This window comes from Hydra vulgaris, chromosome 03 (assembly GCF_038396675.1).
Source record: "Hydra vulgaris chromosome 03, alternate assembly HydraT2T_AEP".
Taxonomy (NCBI): domain Eukaryota; kingdom Metazoa; phylum Cnidaria; class Hydrozoa; order Anthoathecata; family Hydridae; genus Hydra; species Hydra vulgaris.
In genome coordinates, this window is record NC_088922.1 from 24,606,501 (window position 1) to 24,612,500 (window position 6,000).

General features: G+C 27.4%; 1 protein-coding gene across 1 annotated transcript in view; it reads left to right on the forward strand.

Annotated features, from left to right (window-relative positions):
• LOC101240745 (leucine-rich repeat serine/threonine-protein kinase 1) overlaps positions 1 to 6,000 on the forward strand; it is a 228,046-nt gene that overhangs the window by 200,021 nt on the left and 22,025 nt on the right. The gene's annotated exons all lie outside the window — the stretch shown is intronic.

The window sequence follows — 6,000 nt, forward strand, 5'->3', positions numbered from 1 at the left end:
TTTGCAAAGCATCCTTATTTGACATAAGTATAAACATATAAATGTTTGGCGTTTGCTCCATGTCTGGAAGTTAGCTATCTCAAAGACCGAAAAAAGCTGGTTCCGGCTCTGTACATAAAATAAAATTTAAATTAGGTAAGCTTACATTTTATATAAATTGTAAAGTAAATTAAAAGTAACTTATATAAAGTAAGCAAATAAATTTACTTATATTTTAAGATAACTTTGACATGATCTTGTATAAAAGAAATGCAAAAAAGTAAAACTTTAAGGCACTAACATTTAGTTTGCCGTAACATTCGATTTGTGCGGTTTTAGGTATTTCTTCCCTGTAAAGTTTGAAAATATCAATAATAGGTTTCCACCCATGATTAAAACTCTCTCTAGATCCGGTCCATGATAGTTTTAACTATTATAACCCTTTTCTGAATCAAACTGTCTCAAAAATACTCACTCTCTGACCAACCATTCGAAAGGTCTGGAATTTAGACAAAGCTTAAATAAGGCATTTAGCAGAAGGCGGATATACCCATGGGAGACTCAGAAAGGGTAGTTTATTAGAAAAGAAAATAATGGGCGTAGTCTTTTTTGTTTTGTTAGTCTTTTTTTACAATTTTTTTGCGTAAATGCATTTATTTTTTAAAAACTGAGGAAAGTTTAAACTTGTCCTGAATTATAGGAGCTATAACACCATGGCCTGAAGATTAAGGAGCCCCGAACTTTATTAAGAGGACTCATTATTTTTGTAAAGATTTTTCGCCACTTTGATACAAAAAAAGTCCACCTGCTCAATAATATCCTTTGACTCTAAAAGTCTTATATCTTTATCTGCGTGAAGTATCAGTGACCTAGCTACCGCAAGGCCAGTATAAGCAAAACTTACAGTCCCACAAGCAACTAAACCAAGAACCGAAAGGTTTAGAAGCACTAAGATATATTTAAAGAGTTTTTTCTGTTTGTTTTTTTAGAATGGTTATCGCTCCAGAGAAACAGTAATTGGGAACCCTGGCCACGTATGTCTAATACCTATATCCCAAGCTGTAGCGTAAAAAGGATAAGTAGATAAAGTATAAGTAGATAAAGAAATAAAAATTGTGGTGATAAGAGCCTGGATACAAAAATGCCCTAAAACATTTACCATCCCTACTACAAATGTGAGGGCAACAAATTAGTAATTTTTATTGTTTTTGTTCTCTTACACCAAGTTTACATCCTCGCCAAATGAAGTGGTTGTTTCAATCTTTTTCTTAACATTCTTATGTGATAAGCAAGAACACACTTAAGTTTGTTACTTAGTATGTTTTTGTTTAAACCACAACATTGCATAATTTTAAAGAAAATTTAATATAAAATCTTATAAAAACCATTTTGACCAAAATTATTGCGTTTACATAATTATATTAATAATACATCTCATAATTTACGAGCGTAAACTTTGAGATATAATATTGATGTAATTATTAAAGACATCATTGTGTTATTGGCTATTTGGTTATCCAAAAGTCTTTAGTTTGATGCTTAATGTGGTTTTTAACAACACATTAAAAGGTTTTTAGAAAACCTCATTTGTACGTAACTATATAATAATATTATTAGTTAAAAAAGAGGCTATTGATTAATTAATTGTAATTGGTTTGTTGATAAAAGGAACCGTCGCATGTACAAACTTTTTTACATTTTCCTAAACATTCTAATGTGATATAAACAAGAACATACTTGAGTTTGCCACTTAAGTATGTTTTATTTACCAAAAGTATATTTATTAACCAAAATCATTGGTTTTTCAGAATCATAATATTACATCTCAGAGTTTACGCAAGTAGACATCATTATATTATTGGTTACCATTAAGTCTTTAAATGAGTTTAATATGGTTTTTAACAACACATTTAAAGACTTCATTCGTACGTAGCTATTAATAATACTATTAGTTAAAGATGCTGTTGATTAAGTAACTTTAATAGGTTTGGTAATAAAAGAATACGCCGCATTTTCAAATTATGAAACTTTTTTACATAGCTTTTAATGTGGTATAATATCACGCAATACTTGTATTTAAATCCATTTAAAGTTAAATCATGTATTTTGTTTAATTTATATTTTCATAGATAAAATTTTTTTTAACCTTTTTATTTATATGTTAAAAAAAAATATTCAAAATTTCTGTTATTTATGCAATATTTCTTCTGTTTTAGTATGTTATTTTAGAAAAAGATTCACCTTTTTCTAAAATAACATACTAAAACAGGAGAATTTGGTACTTCAGATACATATATTTTAATTTTTTACATATATTTTCAAAAAATACAAAACTATAATTGTCAACTAAAATAAGGTTGTTAAACTCAAACTTCAGAAAAACAAATGATCATCAATATTTAATGACAAGTTTTTTATGTGTTTATTATGTACGGATATTTAGAGGCCAATTGCAATAGGGATATTTTTGTCTTCTTCTTTTCCCCGCCTTTCGTATATTTTACAAAAGAAAATTAATAATTTGTAACGGCAAATTAAGAAAAATAATAAATTACAAAAATTAAAAATCCATAACTGTATTAAAGAATGTCTTTATATAATAATAAAAAAAAAACCAATGACAAAATTATATTTGAAAAAAAAACTTAATTTGATAATTATCAAATCCCATTTAAATCCCCTAAATAATTGGAGAGGTTGCTCAAAATTTATATGTTCATAGTTTTTGAACATTAAGAGATTATTGCATGATATTAGAGACTTGTTAATGAACTTAAATTTAGTTTAAAATGATAAAAAAGTGTGTTTATAAATGTTATAAACTCATCACTCTCACACCAATGGCATAAAAGGGAAGTCAACATTTTTAAGGGTTTATTTTTGCAGACTCCGATTATCGCAATACTTTTGAAAAGCTTTACATAAACATGAATATATAAATGTTTGGAGTTTGCTTCATGTCGTTACATAAAGTTCTCAAACAAAAACAAAAAGCTTGCTTTTAAATATGTGATTTTGCAATTTTATTCTAAGTTTTGTATTTTGGCTTCCTTTATTCAGCGTGGTTGTTAAAAACCAATCTAACCATAAAAAGTTATTTCTGGAAATGACCAACTCTAATAATTGTTAGATAATAGAATAATAAAGGAATACTTGTTTTCTGGAATGGACTAATTGAATTTAGTTCATTCCAGACAACAGTTTTATGAATAGCTATTAATAAATTAAAAAAAAAAAATTTTAATTTATGAGTGTCTTTTTCGACCATAGCTGACCAGTGCCGTCCCGAATGGGGGTGAGGGGTATCCCCCACCCCAAAGCTATTAAATATGCATTTGAGTTAGTACATTTGTACATTTAGTTGGCAAGTTTTGAAGTATTGTTGGCAAATATCAAATATCGAGGACCCTTTTTTTTGTGTGCGTGTGTGTCTCTAGTTGGCAAAACACATATATGAACCCCCTCCTCAATCAGAGACTTCTTCGGGACAGCTCTGACAACAACCACGCTGAATAAGAGAAGCGAAAAGCAGTAGCATAACTACAAATATGCCCGGCTCATTTACGGTAAGTTTTTATCAGGGCCACTAACCTATTTCCTCCCGAAAAGAAATTAATACTGAAACAAAAAAATGTTTTCAAAGCTTTTATGCAAAAAATCTTTCTTTCTAAAAAGTTATAAACTCCAACTTTAAAGAAAAATAAAATATTAGAGAAAAAAAGTAAGGGTACGACCTCCTTGCCCAGGAAACAAACTTAACATGCACGTTCATCGGGACTACACAAATGCTTTCAAGATAAAGTAATATCAAAGTAAAGCCGAAATGATAAAGTAAAATTAAAAAAAAAAAAAGATTCAAAAAAGTGGAGTTCTCTTCAGTGCTCTGAAAACAATTTCAACTTGTACTTTTATTAAGTTTACACAAATGCTGGAAGGTTTACACATGCATGAATTACCCATAGCTTAGAAATTATGCCCCCTTTCCCCATCTTCCTCGACAAACTTTCATTATGACCATTAACCTAATCTGCTAAACAAACAAAAAGAAATAAAAAATCAATCATTATTTAGCAGCCCTATTAGTACTCATGCGACAGGGAGTTCGTCTCTATACAACTAGTATAGGCTATATTTGCTCCTAATTATAATAGAACTACCCTTTTTACGATATACGTGAAAAAAAAACAGGCAATAGATTTGAATACGCTACCTCTCAAAATTTATGTTAAATCAACATGAAATGACTGTTCTTTGAGAAAGTAAATAATATAACTTACTTTTTACTTACCAAGTAAAATATAAAATTTCAAAGAAAAAAATTACTTTTATTTGTAAAAGTAAATAACAATTTTTTTCAAATTACTTTTGTGTAAGCTGTTTTTGCTAATTACTTACTTTTACACGTAAAAGTAATTTGTTGTTATGATGTAGTTTTATTTTACTTTGTAAAGTAAGTGTTATGTCTTCTAAATATTTTATTTACGTAAGTTTATTTCATAAATAAAATTTTTTACATTTAAAAAGTAAATTACATTTCGATGTAAATTTTTTACGTAATTAAAACCAAAATTACTTTTTAAAGTAGTTTACTTTACATAAATTACCATTAAAAGTAAGTTACATTTACAAGTAAAACTAAAAATGTAAATAACTTTTACTTGTAAAAGTAAATTTCTTTTTCAAGTAACACTTACTCATTTAAAAAACTTAACTTAAGTAATTAAGTTTTACGCGTTATATAATTTATGTAAAAAAAAAATGAATTACTTTTGAAAGTAAGTAATTATATATTTTTATATGAGTTATGTAAAATAATTTATGCGTAAAAGTAATTCGCGTTTTTACATCAAAAGAAGTAAAAGTGCCATTCCTACTAATCAATACTATCAAATACTATCAAATGATGTGTCAATACTAGTTAATATTAGTCAATGCTATCAAACGATACATCGCTAAAAAGGGCAGAAAAAGACCTTTATGAAACAACTGATATTTGCTTAAAGGGATTAAAATAAAAGTTTAATGAAGCAAAAAAGCAACAAATTTGTTAGACTATTTTCACTTTACTCTTTAAATTAAGCTGAAATGCGCAATAAATTGGTTAGATATATTTTTTCTTCAAGAATATCAAACAGCAAATATGTCAGACATAAAATTATGTCAAAATATGTCCGTAGAATATGTCTGACATATTTTATGTCAGCAGAAAATAGTTCTGACATAAAATTATGTTAAAATATGTTGACAGAAAATATGTCTGACATATTTTATGTTAACAGAAAATAATTCAGACATAAAATTATGTCAAAATATGTCCATAGAAAATATGTCTGACATGTTTTATGTCAGCAGAAAATAATTCAGACATAAAATTATGTCAAAATATGTCTATAGAAAATATGTCTAACATATTTTATGTCAGCAGAAAATAATTCAGACATAAAATTATGTCAAAACATGTCGATAGAAAATATGTCTGACATTATATGTCAGCAGAAAATAATTCAGACATAAAGTTATGTCAAAATATGTTGACAGAAAATATGTGGGACATATTTTATGTCAGCAGAAAATATGTCTCAGACATATTTGACAGATAACAACCCTGGAAAAAATATTTAAAAATTTGAAAAAATAAAAAACTTTAGCATACATATGTATATAAAATTTTAAATTTACCAAAAATTTCGTTTTACTATTGAGAGTTTTATACTTAGCAACTTGTCATTATTTTAGTGTCTCCTTGTACACAAGTTATACATTTCTCATAATGCTGTTTTATATACATACACAATTTTGATCATTTGCTTTTTTCATTGAAGCTTTTCGTATCATCTGTAATGACTTTTCTTCTAAATTCTTTTTTTTCCTAAAACTTTACATATGCTGATATTCAATTATTTGCATCTTTATGTTCAGCCTACACAAACCACCTTATTCTTCTCTTATGCGCACTGTCAGATCATTCATCATTTTCATTCTCTGCCTAAGATAATTGCTTTACTTTATATATATATATAT